At 43.7% G+C, this 21,502-nt stretch overlaps 1 protein-coding gene and 1 non-coding gene across 5 annotated transcripts in view; both read left to right on the top strand.

Moving 5' to 3' along the window:
• Nucleotides 1-21,502, top strand: part of ONECUT1 (one cut homeobox 1) — a 45,239-nt gene that overhangs the window by 4,693 nt on the left and 19,044 nt on the right. For 2 of the 4 annotated variants that reach the window (XR_012373631.1, XR_012373632.1), the window contains exon 2: nucleotides 15,323-15,385. The exons of the other annotated variants lie outside the window; for them this stretch is intronic. The gene's annotated coding sequence lies outside the window, so the exon portion shown is untranslated. The remainder of the gene's footprint in view (nucleotides 1-15,322; nucleotides 15,386-21,502) is intronic. 4 annotated transcript variants of the gene reach the window in all.
• On the top strand, nucleotides 9,229-9,362 carry LOC112833474 (small nucleolar RNA SNORA70). Its single transcript, XR_003210635.1, has one exon. It is a non-coding gene; the product is annotated as a small nucleolar RNA SNORA70 (small nucleolar RNA).

The raw sequence follows: 21,502 nt of genomic DNA, 5'->3' as shown, positions 1-21,502 counted from the left end.
GCGGACAGAGGAGGCAAGGCCCAGCGGGTTAAGCAGGGGTGGGTGCTGGGCCCCTCTGACCCTGGGGTACCTGAAGGAAGGGTACCTCCAAACAGTGCCTGGGAGACTGCCCTGTCTCCGGCATCCGGGACTGCGCCCCCTTCCTGTCCAGAATTTGCCCCGGAACGACCTGAAGGAGAGCCAGAGCCTGGGGCGGGGGGGGGGGGGGGGGGGGGGGGGGGGGGGGCGCGGGGGGGGGGGGGGGTCAGTCGGCCGGGGGGGGGGGGGGGGGGGGTAATGTTCGGCCCAGGAGGTGGCCATGAGAAAGTCTCACAGGGACCAATCTGGGTTGTGTTTGCCATAAGTGGCCTTGCCGTCTGGTTGATTGATAACTGGCCTCCACGCAAGTCCATTTGCTTTTTGTTAATATTTATCCCGGTGGGTGACATTTCAACTGTCCCTCGCTTCCCTGGGCCAAGTGAGACAAGAAGTAGGAGTGCAATGTTGGGCCTTGGGAACCTCACTTCCCCAAATCTCAGACTCCTGGGCCAGGAGAAAAACCAGGACCGGGATTCGGGAACTGGAAGGGTTCCTGGGCCCAAGAGAAGACACCAAGCGGACTGCTTCCCTCTCACCCCACTTCTCACACAGTGCAGCTACTCCCAGCGGCTGCAGTTCGAACAAAGGGCCTGCGGGCATGGCCAACCCCTTCCGCCTCACAGCCCCAGAGCCAGTTTGACTGCCTGGGAGGAGGTGTGGGGGGGGGTGAGAAGGAGTGCCTCCTCCAAAGGCTTAGGGTGGCCTCCTCCCGACATGCAATGGTGGGGGCAGCCAGTTGTCAGGAAGAGTCCCAAAGAACCCCCACCCTCTCAGGGTGAATGGTGGCCATGTGCCCAGGGAGTGGGCTGGGGACCCCCCAACACACATACACCAGCACTGTAGGAAACGAAAAGTTCTCACCCCAGTCACCAAAATGCTCTTCATGGGCCTTTCTCTGAGCTCATGCCTGACCCCTTGAGAGTTTGGGGACAATAGTTCCTTCTTACAGTCCCCACTAGGGAGCACAAACCCCAGTGAAGGGAAGAAGGAATACTTAGTGTTAAGAGGTGTGCATATGGTGAAGATTGGAGCCGACTGTTTGGCAGTGGTAGGAAGACGTGCTTGTGAGGCTTGAGGAGGCCTGGTAGTTATTGTGTGGTGACCCTAGTGTCAGCACACACAGGATGGATGCCTGAGACAAATAACCCCATTCTGATGGTCCCACCAGTGGGTGCAGCCCCAAACGTCAGGCCCCTTAGAAATGCCCAAAAGGTGATTAGGGTCAGCCAGAGCAACCCACTGACCCCAGGGCTGTAGTGGTCACTAGAGACCCGGGCCCTACCATAACTATTTTGCAAATGACACTTGGGACAGACTGTGCCAACAATACCAGTTGCAGCCGCAAAGTAACTCAAAGCCCAGGCTGCATCTTTCTTCATCTTCAAGCTTTGATCCTTAGTGCCCTGCAGGGAGCCGGCATCCTGCCCTCCCAGATGCCCTCCATGGGGCTCACCTTCCCGGGGAACCTGATGGGCTGTGTGCTGAGATAGCTCCGCACGCCCCCTGCGGGCTGCTGCCGGCCACCAAATAAGCTCTCGGTTCAACGCGCTGTGGAGAGGAAAGGGATGCATGCTGTGGCTTTGTTTTTACAACATCGTTGTACTGCTGATATGCAAAACAGCAACTATTTTTTTATAGGAAAGGCGTGTGGAGGAGGAATCTATCTTGGTCCCCAACAATGTCTGGGTATTACCCCACTGATGAGACAAAATTGCCATCCCCCCCAAAGTACACCCCAACTCTGACCTCTCTCTCAACAAGATGTGCATTTGGATTTTCTATCCAAATTTTAGTTTTGCTGGCATGTTTTTATTTGAGGAAAGCAGGGTCAGAGTAGAGAAGGTGATCCTGGTGGGTCTCAAGTAGGAGTAGGAGGTTGGGGCTGGAGGACATAGTACTGAGAGCGTGGATTAGTGGTTCCTTTGTTTTGTTGTTTCCCCTTCTAGCTAACTGACGGGAGTCAGGAGGGAGCCCTGAGGCTTTGAGCTTGGAGGGCTTTGTTTTCTCTCATGTGGGGTGGGTGAAAGGGCCTGCGTAGGCCGACCGGCCTGGAGCCTTGGTGCGGCGTCAGGACCCTGGACAGGGCCCCGCCAATGCTAGCCTGATCCCGTTTCTCTTTGCTGCTGGAAAGTGGGTAGAATGCCTTTGAAGAGTTGTAGTAAGGAAGCGAAAACTAACAGCTAATATTCTGAAGTTTATGAGAAATCTTGAGGCCCCTCCAGGAATATATACCAGCACAGTCAAGTAATCAAAAAGATCAAACCTATCCTCGTCAATCAGATGATTGATCTTTTCCTCTCTCCCCAGCAGCTTTCTCTGTGTGTCTGAGTACACGTGCACACCTGCTTATAAAATCGGAATTCGAGTCCCTATGGGTGTGACAGGGGTTGGATCATTAAGCTAAAACGTTCAATTCAGTCCCTTTGATCCGTGCTGGGGAAAATCTATAGTCATCTCTAATCTACGAGGTCTTTAAGAAGGTTGTTACATGAGCTGTTTTGATGTCATCATTTCCACGTTCATGGCAAATTCAGCTAATCAAAAAGACATTGCTACCCGAAGTTCTCAGAAGAAATAGTTCTTACAGAGTGTATCGGTAAAATTTATTCTTGATTTTCTTGTAAGAAAGAAAATCCTCAAGTCTGATGGAGTTGGGTAATTTAAAAAGAGGTTCTCTGTGTCTTGCTCCTCAAAATCCATAGTTAGAAGCCTTGCCTTTCAAGTAAGTGCTCAGTGCTCTTTGTAAACTCCGCATATTGGAATAAACACCAAGTTAATGTTTTAAATCAACCAAGGAGCCTTGATGGATTGGATGAGAAACGACTAGTTTCATTCCAATTAAAACAGCAGAATTTCCACACTCTTGGTAAAATGGAATGGTCCCCAGCCTAGGGTAGCAATAGAAGAAGAGTCTTACTGAAGTCATGGTAGTTAGGATAGATTTCTCATAATTCTGGATAAAAACATTCAACAAGTTTCATTAAATACTATTTTCATCATGTCTCTATTTAAATAAGATGAATAAGCACCTTTGGGAGAAGAAAACCACTATTTCTACATGAAAAGTGCCAGCCTCATAGAGATCAGTAAAAAGAAAGAACTGATTTCTTATGCATGTGAATTTATTGCACAATCATAAATTCCTGTTTTCTATCAATAGATTTGCACAGGTTTTTATTTTGTGACAAGTAAATACTAATGAGGTTTAATTTCCTCTTGAAGTGATAGGACTGGATTACATGATTAGACCAATCACAACACAGTCTGATGATTTGATACAAACCTAAGAATTTATGTTTTATCACTGAGTCTTGCTATAGATTCATCGATCTTATGTTCCTCCCAAAAGATGTTACATTATCATAAAGTTGGAAAAAAATTAGCTTCTAGAATTTTTCTTCTCCTTTAGATGAGACCATTTGGTAAACCAACAGCTGAACAGAACCAGTCCCTGAAATACTACCCATCCAATTTGTCATGGCACTTGTTAAGGAAGGATCTTATGTCTGTTGTGTACATTCTGTTAGTCAGCTACTGTACTAGGACATAGATGTTCTAATTTAATATTCTATTTCAGTGGCTCCCACATCTTGCTCCATGTTGGAATCACTTAGGGACCTTTACAAATATGATTCCTCGCTAAAACCCAGGCCATGACCTAGGCATTGGGATTTTTAAGAGCTCTGAGGTGATTTTAATGAGCAGCAAAGTTGGGGAGCCCCCAGTTTATGTGGTAGTTACTATTATTTTCCCTGTTTCTGTGTTCACTGAGGTTACATAACTTATCTCTGGTAACACAACTGGAAAGCACTGGTACACTGATCTCAGCTTTCCCTACTCAAAGCCCAGAACCCTCTTACTCCCCACCCTGTGCGTGCTAGAACGGATCCACCAGGTCAGTGGACCTAGAATGTGGAAATGTCTGATTTTACTATCATAAACCCTCGATCTAGAAAGTGTCTGCATAATAAGGGCGCCTGGGTGGCTCAGTTGGTTAGAAAGTGTCTGCATAATAAAGGTCTTGAAACTGGAGAGTGTGTATCCTCCTCTGCAACTCTCAAGGAAGGTTACTTATGGAAACTTATTTCTTTTTTACTCAAGACTTATAAGAGAGACTTTTTATTGCTGTCTTTTGAAGAAGCAGCCAGAGGGAATGAAAGGCAGTATGAGAGCTAGACATGGAACCCAAGTCTCCCTATCCATTCGTTCACTTAAACAATTATTGATGGGCAAGAACCAATAATTAGATGTGTTCTGTGGGTAGAACTGGTCCCCTGGGACTCCTGCTTGGAGGAGGGCCCAAAGGCCCAAACCTCCCATACTTTCAGGCATTGGTGTTCACTGCCCCTGTTGCTATTCCAAGGTTGCCTGTTACTTATGTTTTAGGACTCTGCACAAAAAAATAATAAATTAACTAAAACTCTGTATATAAGTTGGTAATCATCCAGAGGATAACTTAAATCTCCCTCAAACACTGGGTGTTTACAGTTATCCATGTGTCTCTCAACTTCCTTTGCATATGCCATAGGGTACACAGAATCGACAGTTTCTGAAATCACCACTTTCGTTTTTGCATCTGGTGATGATCTCATAGTCCCAAAGAGAGGTTATCAAAGGAACACAATAAACTATGAGCTTTTCGCTTTCGTTCCTGTTGTCTTCTAAAAACAGATCAATGGCAGGGGAAATTAAATAAATAAACGAGCGAAGCGCGCCACCTAGTGACCTCCGTGCTCACTGCAGGTGAGGTGCGTGAGAGGAGTGGCTAAACGCGATTCAGGTATTGATGGAGTCACAAAATCGTTCATTAAGGCAATTTAATCTTTGCTATTAAATGTCCTTTCAATTCATTTGGGATAATTAAGATGCAGTTAAAGTGATTAAATTCTAATTACTTATGCTAGACAAGGACATATTTGTCACACTAATGCGGTTAACTAAGGACTCGGAAAGAAAGTTAACATTTACTTCAAATGATGCAACTGGAAAAATCAGTTCCTCTTTTCATCATTAATCCAGCGAGCTGGGTGATTATGTAATGGCACTACAAGCTCATTAAGTAGGGGAAGTGCTGATTAAAATGACTGCTAGGAGGAAAACCTGAGCGAGGAGCACCTCGGTAGTTCGGTTAGCATTCCTAGCAAAATTTCTTGGTGTTCTTTTCTTCTAAGCCCCGCACCTCAAAGTAATAAGCAGCTCCTGAGTTTTATCCTGACATTTAAGAAGGGGCACCTTAGGGGCGCCTGGGTGGCTCAGTCGTTAAGCGTCTGCCTTCGGTTCAGGTCATGATCCCAAGGTCCTGGGATCCAGCCCCACGTCGGGCTCCCTGCTCTGTGGGAAGCCTGCTTCTCCCTCTCCCAATGCCTCTCCCCCTACATGTGCTCTCTCTCTGTATCTCTGTGTCTCAAATGAATAAATAAAATCTTTAAAAAAAAAAAAGAAGAAGAAGAAGAAGGGGCACCTCACAGAAAGCCTTTATTGCCAGCCTACAGACATCGTTAAACCCAGAGATATTTTTATGTGGTAAGTGGATTCTCAGCATAGGGAGGAGCTGGGCAGATGGGCTGGGAGGGAATTCCTGAAGTCAACAGCTCCAGAATGAAAATGTCCACTGAAGGCTTCTGAGGCCACTTCCCTTCACATAAGCACCCTTTCCTGTAAGCAGTCCTTCTCCCCTTCCCTAGGTCCACTTTTATGGCCTTTGATGCGAGGGGACAGATTCCTCTGCACGGGATCATGCCCCGTTTGATTGTTATGCACACTCTGAAGACTGCTAAGTCTACCTCAGATGCAAATCAGTCTTTTTCAGTATTTTTCTGCATTCTCATATAAAGCCATCTGAGATTATAAGCCATGAAGTTACTGAGGCAGTTTTACCATAAAGTCCACAAACTGTTCCCAGCCTCTTATGATAGCTTAATTATGAGTGCTCATAAGAGGGAGATGAATTGAAACAACTGAATTTGAAGTTTGCCTTCCTTGCAAAAATGGCTTCCTAGCCGTGTTTCCTTCATAAGCAAAGAAGCTAAACTTACTAAATTCATCAGTCACATAAGTCAAGCCACTACCTTTAAAAAATAAATTGGCGGGCGCCTGGGTGGCTCAGTTGGTTAAGCGACTGCCTTTGGCTCAGGTCATGATCCTGGAGTCCCAGGATCGAGTCCCACATCGGGCTCCCTGCTTGGCAGGGAGTCTGCTTCTCCCTCTGACCCTCTTCCCTCTCGTGCTCTCTATCTCTCATTCTCTCTCTCTCAAATAAATAAAATCTTTAAAAAAAATAAAATAAAAAAATAAAAAATAAATTGGCAATTATTTGGATACTTAGAGTTACTATTGATTTAATAGATCATGTTATGCCATCTTACACTACTAAAACAAACAATTTAAAGTTAAAAACCCTGGGCTAAAATCAAAAGCCCCAGAGAGAAGTTTTCTTACTAGTTAACTCAGAGAACTTGTCATTTACCCTTTCTGAGGCCTCAGTCTCCTTAAATATAGAATGAAGGATTTGGTTTAGGGTCCTTCCATGTCCCACCTTCTATGATTGATTGTCTTCTGGGATGCCAGATTATCCATGGCAAAGTCTCTTGTCTCTATTTAGTGCTCTGTCCCAAAGTCAGGGTTCAACGAGGTATAAGGTCCAGGGGTTCATCTCCTGGGCAAAGTTTCAGATCAGGTTCTACTGTCACATGGTCAAGAGAAAGCAGCCCATCTAGTCAGGAGTGCCGCCTTCTGGCACAAATATGCTACAGTTTGAGATCACAATCCCCGTGTCCTAATGATACAAGTTGTTGGTGAGGATTTGGATCAACAGGAAGTCGTACACTGCTGGCTGTTTGGGAATGTAAATTCAGACCATTTTTTCAAAAGATAGTTTAGCCTTGTCTCATAACCCTGAACCTACACCTATCCAGTGGTTTTACTCTTTGGCATATACCCTAGGTAAACTCACAGACGCTCCTGGAGATGTGTACAAGACTGTAGCAGAATTATTCATAAGAGCAAAGAAGCCAGAAACATTCCAAATGTCCATTGACAAGGGATTCATAAATTGTGATATACTCACATAATGCAGTAGTATACTGCAATGAGAATGAACGGGCCAAAACTATATACAAGTCTTAGGAACAATGTTGAGTCTTAGGAACAACGTTGAATTTAAAAAAAAAAAAAAAGCCACGGAAGATCACATCAGAACAATACCACTTTTCCAAAGCTCAAAAGCAAGCAGTGCTGAACAATTTGTTGTTTGGAGATACATAAGTATGTGGTAAAGCTATTTAAAAAAACAAATGAATAATAAACTCAGATTCCAGAGTGTGGTTACCTCCGGTAGGGGAAGGTCAGAAGATACGTAGCATTACAAACCAGTGATATTGTACTTCTTTTGTTGGATCTACCCTCACAAATGTTTATTTTGTTACGAGGCTTCCTATCTTAAATAGCCATATTGTTCCTGGAGGTAAATATTTTTTAATTTTAACATTGGAGAGGAAAAAAATTGTTTTGTTTTTCTGGTTCCCCAACCCAAACAGCTTGGACCAAACAAACCCCACAGCATTTGTACACAGTTCCTAGCCACGTACTAAACGTCAGCCCTCCTAGAAATTATGTTCTGCCAGTTGTGGACAGGACATAAGAAGTGAAAGATGTTTATCTCAGCACTATCTAAGAGCCAAATTATTGAAACAACCCAAATGTCCATCAACTGATGAACGGATAAAGGAGATGTGGCATGGAAGCACCTGGGTGACTCAGTTAGTTAAGCATTTGACTCTTGATTTCAGCTCAGGTCATGATCTCAGGGTCATGAGATCGAGCCCCGCATCAGGCCCCACAATGGGCATGGAACCTGCTTGAGATTCTCTCTCTCCCTCTCCCCACCCACTACCCACTCGCACACTCTCTTTCTCTCTCGCTAAAAATAAATATTTTTTAAAAAAGAAGATGTGATATGTACATACAGTGGAATATTACTCAGCCATCAAAAAGAATGAAATCTTGCCATTTGCAATGACGTGAATGGAGCCAGAGAATATTATGCTAAGTGAAATAAGTCAGAGAAAGACAAATACCATATGATTTCACTCCTATGTGGAATTTAAGAAACAAAACAAATGAGCAAAGGGAAAGAGAGGCAAACCAAGAAAAAGACTCTTCACTATAGAGAACAAACTGATGGTTACCAGAGGGGAGGGTGTGGGAGCTGGATGAAATAGGTGATGGGGGATGAAGGAGGGCACTTGCTGTTATGAGCACAGGGTGATGTATGCGAGTGTCAAATCACTATATTGTACACCTGAAACTAATATTACACTGTGTTAACTAATTGGAATTTAAATTAAAAACTTTAAAAAAAAGTAAGAGAGGAAATTTCATTAGATACGGAAAGAGGGGTTTGTTTTTCATTCATTTGAACACCAGCTACAGCACTGGTGGTGCTCAGTCCTGGGGACGGCATATACAGCAGATTTGTCGCTTAAGACTCAATCTAGTGGGGAAAAGAGACAAATAGCTATTCATTTCCTTCTTGATTATTTTGTGTGTATGTGTGTGTGTGTGCCAATGAAGAGAAGTTTGGGGTGTGATGAAAGGACAGTTTTGAAGATCTGGAAAATGAATAGGACTTGAGTCAGAAATGGAAGAAGAGGTCCCCAGGCAGAGGGAACAGCAGTATGTGTGGAGGCCCTGGTTGAAATATGTTTTGCAGAAGATTGCTAGAATCTGAATTACTATATAGCTGAAAGCTTGTTTCTTCCCTAGCACAGCTAAGTGACGTAATACCTTCCCATCAATAACAAAAGTGTTCTCAGGCACCTGGGTGGCTCAGTTGGTTAAGCGTCTGCCTTTGTCTCAGGTCATGATCCTGGGGTCCTGGGAAGGAGTCCTGCATCGGGCTCCCTGCTCAGCAAGGAGTCTGCTTCTCCCTTTGCCCCTTCCCCCAGCTCGTGCATATGCTCTCGCCCTCTCTTTCAAAAATAAATAAATAAAATCTTAAAGACAACAACAACAATAACAAAAGTGTTCTCCCAAAGTTTTCAGTGCTGGGGAGGAGTGGGCAGAGGGTTTTATATTCCTCTAGGGGTGCAAATCAGATTGGTGAAGGAGAGGTGGAGAGAAAATATGTTTTGGTTAAAAAGCTTCCCAGGTCTGCAGCCAATTAAGCCGACTGTGCTCTTTGTCCATGGGGGCCCAGTGTGCCATGGCTGCAAACAGTAGCCTCCTTGGTAGTGTATGCAGCCTGTTGATTGTATGGGTTGCCCTAAGGGACCTTGGAGACAGCCCTTTCCAGTGGATATTGAGGTCTGACCTCATGCTATCTCCAATCTAGGCTGCAGACAGGTATGCGGGGTGCCTTTGGAAAGCTCCAGGGCACAGTAGCCAGGGTCCACATTGGTCAAGTCATCATGTCCATCCGTACCAAGCTGCAGAACAAGGAACATGTGATTGAGGCCCTACGCAGGGCCAAGTTCAAGTTCCCTGGCCACCAGAAGATCCACATCTCCAAGAAGTGGGGCTTTACTAAGTTTAATGCGGATGAATTTGAAGACATGGTGGCTGAAAAGCGGCTTATCCCAGATGGCTGTGGGGTCAAATACATCCCTAATCGTGGCCCCTTGGACAAATGGAGGGCTCTGCACCCATGAGAATCTCGGCACTGCCCCCTCCCTCTTCATGGCCACCAATAAAACCTACTTCCTGTCGAAAAAAAAAAAAGGCTTCCCAGGGCGCCTGGGTGGCTCAGTTGGTTAAGCGACTGCCTTCGGCTCAGGTCATGATCCTGGAGTCCCGGGATCGACTCCCGCATCAGGCTCCCTGCCCTGCAGGGAGTCTGCTTCTCCCTCTGACCCTCTTCCCTCTTATGCTCTCTATCTCTCATTCTCTCTCTCTCAAATAAATAAAATCTTTAAAAAAAAAAAAAGCTTCCCAGATGAGGGGCACCTGGGTGGCTCAGTCAATTGAGCATCCAACTCTTGGTTTCAACTCAAGTCATGCTCTCATGGAGCATGAGATTGACGAGCCCCAAGTCAAGCCCAGCATGGAGCCCCCCCATCAAGCCCACCATCGAACCCCGCCAGCACCCCCATCCAGCCCCCCACGTGGAGCCCCACCTCCAGCTCCTGTCTTCTTGCTCCTCGGGGAGTCTGCTTGAGGATTCTCTCCCTTTGCCCCTCCCCATCCGACCCCCCACAGGCATACCCACCAGCATGCTCTTTCTCTCTCATGAATAAATCTTTTTTTAAAAAAAGCTTCCCAGGTGATTTTAATATAACTCCAAGTTGAGAATTAGAACATTGATACTGAGAATTTAAGGGCAAATGAGCTTTATTTTTGCCCCTTTATTTATTTTACCATTTTTCTGGAGTAATCTATAGTTCCATAATTTTATAGATAGAGAGGCAGATAGATACAGATAGATACAGATATAATATATAGTGGAATGAAGTTGTCAGATGTATGCTTTTGAAAGCAAACGAGTGAGATAATAAGAGAATAGCAGTAACAAGAAACTAGCTAGGAGGGGGTGGAAATAGATTATGAGAGTCTGATTATGTGTCATTGTCAGCAGAGGTGGAGAAAATGGGTGGGCAAAATTTGAGAGATCTATCTGAAGTAAAATTGAGAAGATGTCGTGGAGAGCGAAAATGAAAGAGGAACAGACTCCTAGGGTTCTGATTTGGAATGCTGGGTGCTTGGATATACCTTTAGCCATAGGGTGGCTGTGTTGTTGTGAATATAAAGATAGAACGTTTCAGAATAGCCCACACTCTCAAGCATATTCTTTTTTTTTTTTAAATTTTTTTTTTTTAAGATTTATCTATTTATTTATTCATGAGAGACAGAGGGAGAGAGAGAGAGAGAGAGAGAAGCAGAGGGAGAAGCAGGCTCCCAAGGAGCAGGGAGCCCGACGCGGGACTCGATCCCAGGACCCCGGGACCATGACCTGAGCCGAAGGCAGACACTTAACCATCTGAGCCACCCAGGCGCCCAAGCATATTCTTAAAAGAGGTGGGCTCTTTGGCCTCCACACAAATTTGAGATGTAAAATCAGGTAGATTGCCTCTGCCTGGCAGGAACATGTTACTTAATTGGGGAGACATAATGTTAGCATCGTGCTACTGAGGTGAAGATTGTGGGTTCAGTCCATTGGGTCTGGTTTTTATTTCCCAGTGTTGGTGGGCAGTGATGCGTGCTTTCATTCCAACCAGCTGCCAGCCATTGAGCCCACAAGAGCCTTGAAGAACCAGTGTCAAAGGTTAGCCCAAATCTGTTTCTGCTGGTAGAGAAATAAAAGCAGTCCCCTGTAACAGTAGGTCAGGAGCCCTCTGTCTATGAGCAAAGCCAACAGGGGATGGGATAGAAGCACAGACATGTTGGAGGGCAGATAAGTGTTGGCAAGTCTTGGTTTTTGTCACATTCACATCAGTTTTGGGTAGGAATTAACCCTTCCAAAGTCAAATTTTGTTTTTCTCTAATCTAGTTTACACAGTTGTTGCCCCATGAAGCCCCAAATTTTTTTAAAGAATTATTTTTAGTTAATTGATCTTTATTTTTGAGTATGTATTATGTGCACATCGTGTTTTAAAAGTTAACACAGAAAGGTATATAGAGAAAACCAAGTTCTCCTCCTAATCTATTCCTTCAGTACCCAGTTTCCCTCCCCTAGAGGCAACCCTTGTTACCAGTTTTTTGGGTATCTTTTAGAGATAGTCTATGACTTTTCAAGTGTGTGAGCATGCCTGTGCATGCGTGTGTGTGTGTGTGTATCCCTCTTTTAAAATAATCAAGAGCCTCTTCCAAATAATAACTTCTAGGGGGAAGATTGAATGCGTATTCTGCTCTCTGACTGATGGTTGCCTTCCTAGAAATGTATTTACATACCCAGCAACGTGCTGCCCAGTGCAACTATCTGAGCGCTACAATTAAGGAGTAGCACAGGACAACCACCTTTCTGGGTATGTTGAAAGTGGTCTTAAGTGCTTCAGTGGAGGTCCCTTTAATCCAGCTCTTTTATGTAATACAACTTAATTAGGAAAGTTGTTAAAAATTTAACCTTATATAAATATATGCTCTCTACCACCTAGCTTCCCTACTTTAAAATAATACAATACCCAAATACAACTACTGTATCATTTTAGAACACTACCTTCAACACAAAGGTAGAATTTCTTTTTCGGTGAGTTAATTATTGTATTCTGTATATATATATATAATCTTAGATCCTGTGTTTGTCATGACATAGCTTTAGTAAATATGTTTTTACTATTTGTTGCCTACCTACCATGTCCAAGCACCTCGTATCTTATTTTTATAATATACTTTTTAATTCTAGTTTTCTCAAAAAAAATTTTCTCAAAAAAAAAAAACTCCTTTATAAAGTATTAATGTTTGGGCACCTGGGTGGCTCAGTCAGTTAAAAGCATCTGCCTTCAACTTAGGTTGTGATCCCAGAGTCCTGGGATCAAGCCCTGAGTTGGGCTCCCTGCTCAGCGGGAAGCCTGCTTCTGCCTGCCACTCCTCCTGCTTGTGCTCTCTCTCTCTCTCTGTCAAATAAAATATTTTTAAAAAATAAAGTATTAATGTTAATCAAGGAAAAGGATGACAAGAATTACCCATAACACTCCCACTCTGAGATAACCCCCCCTTTTGGTGAATATCCTTCTAATCTTTCCTCAGTGGGGTAATACACACTATTTTATAACTTTTTAAAATTAAAAATCCCGGGGCACCTGGGTGGCTCAGTCGTTAAGCGTCTGCCTTCGGCTCAGGTCATGATCCAAGGGTCCTGGGATCGTGCCCTGCATAGGGCTCCCTGCTCTGTGGGAAGCCTGCTTCTCCCCCTCCCACTCCCCCTGCTTGTGTTACCCCTCTCGTTGTGTCTCTCTCTGTCAAATAAATAAATAAAATCTTTAAAAAAATTAAAATTAAAATTAAATTAAAAATCCCATATTATTAAATTTACAGTAGAACATTTGAAAATACATAAAAGAATAATGGAGACAATAAAAATCCCTGATAATTCCATCATCCCTCCCCCTCCCAAATAGCTCATGACCAGCATTCATTCATGTAGCAGATATGAATAGATAAGGTGTTTGTGATTTGCAGGACGGCAGAGATGGACAAAGAAGGACAAAGACAGTTCCCTCTGCTCTTAGAGCACTCTATGTCAGAAAACATTATACATTTTGTGTTTTATATCTATGCTGTAATTTAAGCAATCCCCTACTTTTGGACACTTGGGTTGGTCCATAAATTGATTGGGTAAGCATAAATTTTTATGACTTTATAATATTTAAAAGTATCATAACTGATACAACCTTTCCAACAACCTTTTCTATCACTGGACATTTCAGTGATTTCAGAGGTTTGGATTTGGCTTTGTTTTTACCATTACTAATGAATGACACAGCAGTCAGAAACATTATACATAAAACATTACTGAATATTTGTTTTACTCCTTCAAAAATAATTTTTCTCTAGTTATTAAAGTAATATGTGCTAGATGTAGAAGCTTTGGAAAATATGAAACATTATAAACAATCCAACAAAATCAAATTATCCATTCTGTAATCCAGAGATGATACCTGTGATTTGTTGGCTTGTTTCCTTCTAGCTTTTTAGAAGTACAAAGATGGGGCACCAGGGTGGTATAGTTGGTTAAGCACCTGACTTGGTTTCAGCTCAGGTCCTGATCTCAGGATCTTGAGATCAAGCCCCCAAATGGGGCTCTGCACTCAAGGTGGAGCCTGCTTGAGTTTCTCTCACCCTCTTCCTCTGCCACGCCCCACCCCAGGCTGCTCACACACATATTCTATATATAAAATAAATAAGTCTTTAAAAAAAAAAAAAAAAGGGGGCACCTGGGTAGCTCGGTCAGTTAAGCGTCTGCCTTCCACTCAGGTCATGATCTCAGGGCCCTGGGAAAGAGCCCAGCGTTGGGCTCCCTGCTCAGTGGGGGGTCTGCTTCTCCCTCTGCCTGCCGCTCCCCCTGCTTGTGCGCTCGCGCGTGCTCTCTCTCTCTCAAATAAGTAAAATCTTTTAAATAAATAAAAGTACAAGGATAAAGATACATTTAAATTTTTTATTTTTCACAAAATTGAGCTCATAGAGAATTTACAGTTGACAATGTCATTAACTATTATCCAAAAGCTTGATTTTTTTAAATTTTTGTTTGGAAATTATTTCAAGTTTTTTAAAAAACAGTACAAAGAACCTCCATATACCCTTTTCCCAATTGTTAACAGGACCAGCCAACCGTTAGCTTTTGCCCCATTTGCTTTATCATATGTGCACACATGGTCAAGTGCTCATGTTCCCTCTCTGTCTCTGTCTCTCTTTTTCTCTCTCACATACGTACATACACACACACACACACAGAAATCTTTTTCATGGACCATTTGAGGGTAAGTTACATCCATTTGGTCCCTTTCCCCAAAATACTTAAGAGTGTATTTCCACGAGTAGAGCTGTTCCCTTATGCAACTACAGTTCACTCTTGTCAGTTTACCCAGTAATGTCCTACATAGCATTATTCTCCTCCAAGACAGGATCCAATCTTGAGGTGAGTTGTCATATCTCTTTTTTCTTTAATCTGAAAAATTCCACAGCCTTTCTTTACCTTTTATAACACTGACATGTTTGACTCATACGATCCCCACTTTTATTTTATTTTATTTTATTTATTTGCCAGAGAGAGAGAGCACAAGCAGGGGGAGCAGCAGGCAGAGGGAGAAGCAGACTCCCCACTGAGCAGGGAGCCCGAGGTGGGGCTTGATCCCAGGACCCTGAGATCATGACCTGAGCCAAAGGCAGACGCTTAACCGACTGAGCCACCCAGGCATCTCTGATCCCCACTTTTTAAAAACAATATTTCTCATTTTGTGTTTGACTGATGTTTCCTTGTGAAGGGATTGAGGTGATGCTTTCTTACCCAGAAAGCTGCATGGGTGAGGTGTGTCCTTCTCAGAGGATCACATTAGAGGCCCACAAAGTCTGTCTGTCCCTCACTTAACTGGTGAGTTCATTTCGATCAGCCAGTCAAGCTGTTGCCAAGTTTCTCCACTGTATAATCACTATTGTGAGGTTGTTTTGTTTTTTTTTTTCTTTCTTACAACTAATAAGCAAACTGTGGGTAGACACTTCAAGGTGATGCAAATATCCTACTTCTTTTAAAAATTCCCCATAGATTTAGCATCTACTGATTCTTGCCTGACCTAGTCTTTTATCACAATGGTTTCAGAATGAGTCTCCATCTCCAGCAGTCCTGCCAGGTTTAGCAGACAGCTCTCAGCTTTCTTCATTGGTAAGAGCTCCCTTCCCTTTCATTGATTCATCCATTTATTATTGGTGTAAACTCAGACATTCCTTTTTTTCCCTGATGCTTTATAATTCATTACAGTACTCACGTATTTCAGTGCTCAAATTATCCCAGGTTTGACCAGTGGGAGCCCCTTTAATCTGGCTCCTGCATTCTTGTGACATTCGTCCTTTTTTTTTTTAACTTTCTGGTGTTATAATAAGATGTACCAAGCTCATCTGTTACCTACCCTGTCCCAACCCTAGAATCTGCCACTTTCTAATGTATTATGCTGGGGAATGATATTAGAGACCAAGAAGTCCTGGGCGCTAGGGGTAACTGCTAGGGTGACTTTGTTTTGGGATCCCCCAGAAAAATCCAGGAAATATATGTATGCTTATTTATATACACGCACGCAAATATACATATATATTCATACATACATAATATACATATACTCATAAACACGCTTATGTACATATTTTTTAACCAACTGAGCCACCCAGGTGCCCGACTACATATTTTTTAAATCATGAGTTCACACCAATATCTTCACATCCAGTTGCAATATACACCCACAGGATTTTTTCTTGCCTTCTCCTATTCCATATTTGTGCAGGCATATCTTGGAGATATTGTGGGTTCAGTTTCAGACCACTGCAATAAGACACATATTGCAATAAAGTGAGTCAAATGAATTATTTGGTTTCCCAGTGCATATAAAAGTTATGTTTATACTATACTATTAAGTGTAGAATATCATTATGTCTATAAAAGGTGCATACCTTAATTAAAAATACTTTATTGCTGGGTGCCTGGGTGGCTCAGTAGGTTAAATGTCTGCCTTCAGCTCAGGTCATGGTCCCACATCAGGCTCCCTGCTCAGTGGGGAGCCTGCTTCTCCCTCTGCCCCTCCCCCCCATTCGTGCATGCTCTCTCTCAAAAATAAATAAAATCTTAAAAAACTTAATTGCTAAAAAATGTGAACCATCATCTGAGTTTTAGCAAGTCATAATCACTGATCACAGATCACCATAACAAATGTAATAATGAAAAAGTTTGAAATATTTTAAGAATTACCAAAGTATGACACAGAAACACAGAGTGAGTAAATGCTGTTGGAAAAATGGCACTAATAAACTTGCTTCATGAGGATTGCCATAAACCTTCAACTTGTAAAATAATAATAATAATAATAATGCAATATCCACAAAGCACAATGAAACAAAGTAGGTCTGTCTGCCCCTTCCTCTATAGTAAGAACCCTGGCATCCATAACATCTCTCTTTCTTTCTCTTTCCACCACCCATACTTACTCATTTACTCAATCTTATAATACACCTAAAATAATTTCAAAATTGCTTCACCCATACCCATAAAATAAACAACCTAGTATAAAAATGTTTAAGTAGGGTTCATTTGCAATTCTTACCCCATACCTATGCCCCAGCATCACTGGGGAACTTGTTAGAAGTCCTACTGATTCAGAAACTCTGAGGTAGAGCCCAGGAACCTGTGTTTTTACAAGCTCTGGGAATGAGAAGCATAGCTGGAAATGTGTAGCATGGGTTTATGATAGGTGTATGTGTGTGTACACAGAACCAGGTGTTACTATGTAAAGTAGTGCTTTAAATGTATTCTAAATGTAGGGGTACCTGGATGGCTCAGTTGGTTGGGCGACTGCCTTCGGCTCAGGTCATGATCCTGGAGTACCAGAATCGAGTCCCGCATCGGGGGGGGGGGGGTGTCCCTGCTCAGCGGGGAGTCGGCTTCTCCCTCTGACCCTCCTCCCTCTCATGCTCTCTCTCTATCATTCTCTCTCTCTCAATTAAAAAAAAAATCTTTAAATGTAACAGCCATAGAACAGGTCCAGTGCAGACTAATAGGGATTTTTCTGTCACAGCGTGGGTGCGGAGGTGTAACGTAAGAGAAAATAAACACCCCAGTTCTATTTCTCTTCCTGGTGCCAGGAGGATAATCAGGAAGCAGAGAGGACGAGTGTGAAGTACCGTCACTTGCCAGAGGGGGCCCCCTCCGTGTTAGACATTTGAGAGTACACTCAAGATGGAGGAGGTATCCTCAGGGCTGAAAAGCTCACAGCTGGTAATCTGTTACTTTCTGTTCTGCCCCTTGATTTGACTGCATCCCTGTAGTTGACTGAGGCGTGCATGGACCAATCACCACCCAGACTTAGCAAGGACAAACACAGTATCTTTCTGCCCTCCGATACCCGGTGCCCCCACATAGGTACTTCATCTGGGTGAGGCTGACTGCCCTGTTCCCAGCTTATTTCATTGCCCCAGCCCAAATTCAGCCCCTCTGCATTTTCTGCTCTTCCACTCTGTTACTTCAGCCTCCTCCCCACCTGGCCCTGAACTACCTTCGGACTCAGTCATAGGAGAGGTGACAGCACCCGTTTCCTTCACCAGGGGCTCAGCCCCCGCTTTCACTGACTTCTCAATGACAATTTAGAAATATCCCCCATGGCACCATTAAACTGCTTCAAAACAGTTATCCAGTGAAAGGATTAAAAAGATCTCATGGCATTTCATTCTCTGTACACATTTTCAAAATTTAAGGACTTGTGTCTTGGTTGTCTCCATTTTCTGTGGGGCCACATCCAAATTATTTTTTCCAACAAGGATGCTGAATATGCCAAAGAAATAATCCATGGTCTACTGTTATGGAACTCATGGTCTAGTGAGAGAGATGAGTAGGTAAATAACTATCTGGGGAAATGGTGGGGAGGTGGTCTGAGCATAGGAGACAAGGGTTCTCTTTGGATGGGAGAGGGGATGGAGAAGGCTTAGCAGAAAATGAGATACTTGAACTGGGCTTTGAGTATATAGGGAAACTTTCGTATAGAAAAGAAAGACAAGGGAGGACATTCTGGGTGAGGGAACAACTTGAGCAAAAGAAATAGAGGTAAGAAAATTCATGGTGGATCTAGGACTGACTTCTGAGCAGTGTGGCTCAGTAGGGGTGGTGGGCAGGCAGTCGTAGGTAGTGAGATGGGAAAGGTGGTTGCAATCAGTGTCAAGGTCCTGGAATAGCCACTAACAGCTTTCCTTTCAAGCTCTTGGGAGCCCCTTGTGAGACTAATTATACATGCCATTGGGAAAATAGCATTTACAATTTGAGTCTCTGGACAACTTTCCAGAAATACAAGGAAAACCACTAATCTGAAATTTGAAATTAATTATGGAAAATTTCTGCTAACTTAGTGAAAAGTCAAAATTGTAGGTTATTTTTGAAGGAATTCCATTTTATAATTTCAATTACTACAAATATTATAAAGTATTATACATGGATATTAATTAGAGAAATAGGATCAATAAACTAAGACTTGCAATGCACAGTAGGCCTATATGAGATCATAACACATCATAAGCATGTAATTCATCAGGTCTACCATTTGTTTTGATTTTTTGAGGAATTAACATCAAAAGTAGGGCATTAGTATCATGTTTCCAGTTACTGGGGTCCAAAATATCGAGGGGCTCTTTAAGATGAGGGATACCGATATGATAAAACTCCAATGGATCAGGCATTAAGAGAAGTGTAGGGTAATATTCCATTGTATATATGGACCACATCTTCTTTATCCATTCATCTGTTGAAAGGCATCTTGGCTCCTTCCACGGTTTGGCTACTGTGGACATTGCTGCTATGAACATTGGGGTGCATGTGCCCCTTCTTTTCACTACATCTGTGTCTTTAGGGTAAATACCTAGTAGTGCAGTTGCTGGGTCGTAGGGTAGCTAAGTGAAATAAGTCAAGCAGAGAAAGACAAATTATCATATGGTTTCACTCATATGTGGAACACAAGCAATAGCCCGGAGGACCATAGGGGAAGGGAGGGAAATCCGAAGGGGGAGAAATCAGAGAGGGAGACAAACTATGAGAGACTATGGACCCCAAGAAACAGACTGGGGGTTTCAGAGGGAAGGGGGGTGGGGGGAATGGGGAAACAGGGGAATGGGTATTAAGGAAGGCACATGTTGTGATGAGCACTGGGTGTTATATATAACTAATGAATCATTGAGCTCTACATCAAAAACTAATGATGTATATGAACATAAAAAAAAAAAAACTAATGATGTACAGTGGGTAACTGAACATAATAAAAAATATAAATAAATATATATATGTATGTTTGTATGTGTATATATATATATATATATATATAATAAAAAAAAGAGAGAAGTGTAGGAATTCGAAAATCAGAATTTCTGAGCCAGGTTCTCAGAAAAGAGCCACATTACCTTTTGCTACTAACTGAACAAGCCAGTGTGAGGCAGTGGTTCCTTTGAAGCTACAATGCAGGGAAAGAGCTTCATGGAAGGGAGGGTCAGATAGTGGGTGTTTCTTCCTGTGAGTGTGGAAAGGCTTGAGCTTGTGCTCAAGAAAATGTGTATGCGTGGGTGTGAATGGCCAGCAAGAGGACAACGCAAGTATCATAGGGATATGAAAATGTATTCATTCAGTGAGGATTCTCAGCTCACTGTTCTAGCTCAGGTTGGGCCTGTATGAGAAGGAACACAGAACAAATGGGAGAAGACAAAGTTTGTGGGGAGAAGAACTAAGATAGTCTAGGGTCCCACAGAGTGAAAGCTGGTATGATTCTCTGGTGTCCTCTTGGTTTGTGCCCGAGGAGTACCTAGGCCACCCTCCTCATCTCCTCCAGTACCACCAGCAGGCCCTGCCCAGGCTATCATCCCAGCTCCACCATTTACTGTCCCGGTGACCTTAGGCCAGTTCCTGGACCCCGGAACCTCAGGCTGCCCATCTGTAAACTAGAGATGATGGTAGTACCTACCTCCCATACTTGTTGAGAGGCTCTGTAAGGTGATACACGTGTGGAGCTTAGCACAGGGGAAGCAGCCACATGTTTTGACTGGTCCTGTTCCACCCCTCCCAAGCACAGTCAGCCTCTGCCCTGTGGATCATAAAGTCCAATAGCCTAACCTCCTGGGCTATAGACTATTGAGCTTTAGCTAGAGTAGAGAGGTTGAGGGAAATATTTTATATGCTGACTCCAGAAGGAGTCCAGGCAGCAGATGCACGGGAAAGCCGATCTCTGTTCTGGATGGCTCTGTCAAAGGAGCCAACAGGGCAGGGTGGTGAGGGGTTTGGGTGACTTTTCCAACCAGAATAGGATGGAGCACACTCCCAGCTTTAGCTGCTCCCCATCTTTCTTTTTCCATTTGATCAGCTCAGTTTCGTGTAGCTTCCTCTCCAAGCACACATCCCCATGGAGATAGCTGTCCCCTGCTCCTTGGCATCCCTACTGGAACTGGATTCCCTCCCCCAGGCCAGTGGGGGTGTGCTGTCCCCACCCTGCCCGAACTCCCTCCAGTTCAACTTCTGTGCACCCACTCTCCTGGATGGGCTCACTGTAATCCTTTCAGGCACGTCAAGACGGGGCTGGCTGACAACAGGCCTGCTGCTCGGTCCCCAACTGCTCCTGCCCTGCTCACCGTGGCTGTGGGTTCCCTGGGGTCCCTTTCACCCACTGCTCCTGCCCATTTAACCGTTTCAGAGGCTGACATCTGCCTGCAGGGCGCACTGGGCTGGAGGTCCCCCACCCCATCAGCTGTGGTGCCCATAGGCAAGTTACCCAGCCACTCTGACATTGTTCCTTCATCTACAGAAAAAGAAGGAATACCCATTTCTACCTCACTTGAGTTTTGTGGGGATCACATAAGAAGGTTCAATGGTGATGTTTTAAGCACTGTAAAGCAAGATGCAGGGGTGAATTATAGGGGTTATTCTGGCTGGGAATGTCTGATGGCAGGTTTCTAGTAGACCTTCCACGTACACGCCCAGAAGAGTTTCCACTGGTGCCCTGGCTACCCACAAACTCACAGACATGAGCGAAGCTAGCTTGTGGCCAGCAGGTTGCATTGGCTCCACCTCCCCCTGCCGGGCACCAGTTTCCAGACAATTTGTGTGTGTCCCCGTGCAAAGGCTGCCTTTGACCATATCAGTTAGAACTCACTAGAGTTGCTGTTTAAATGGTACATTGTGCATTCTGCTGTGCCCTCTAAAGCTGACATTCAAGAGCTGCCTCATTCCAAAAACAACTGGGGGCCTGGCTTATAAAAAATATGTGTGGTATAG

The sequence above is a fragment of the Callorhinus ursinus genome, unplaced genomic scaffold, assembly GCF_003265705.2.
Source record: "Callorhinus ursinus isolate GAN/ISIS: 27379988/994484 unplaced genomic scaffold, GSC_fseal_2.0 scaffold25, whole genome shotgun sequence".
Classification (NCBI taxonomy): Eukaryota; Metazoa; Chordata; class Mammalia; order Carnivora; family Otariidae; genus Callorhinus; species Callorhinus ursinus.
This window is presented reverse-complemented; position numbering and strand designations above follow the sequence as displayed.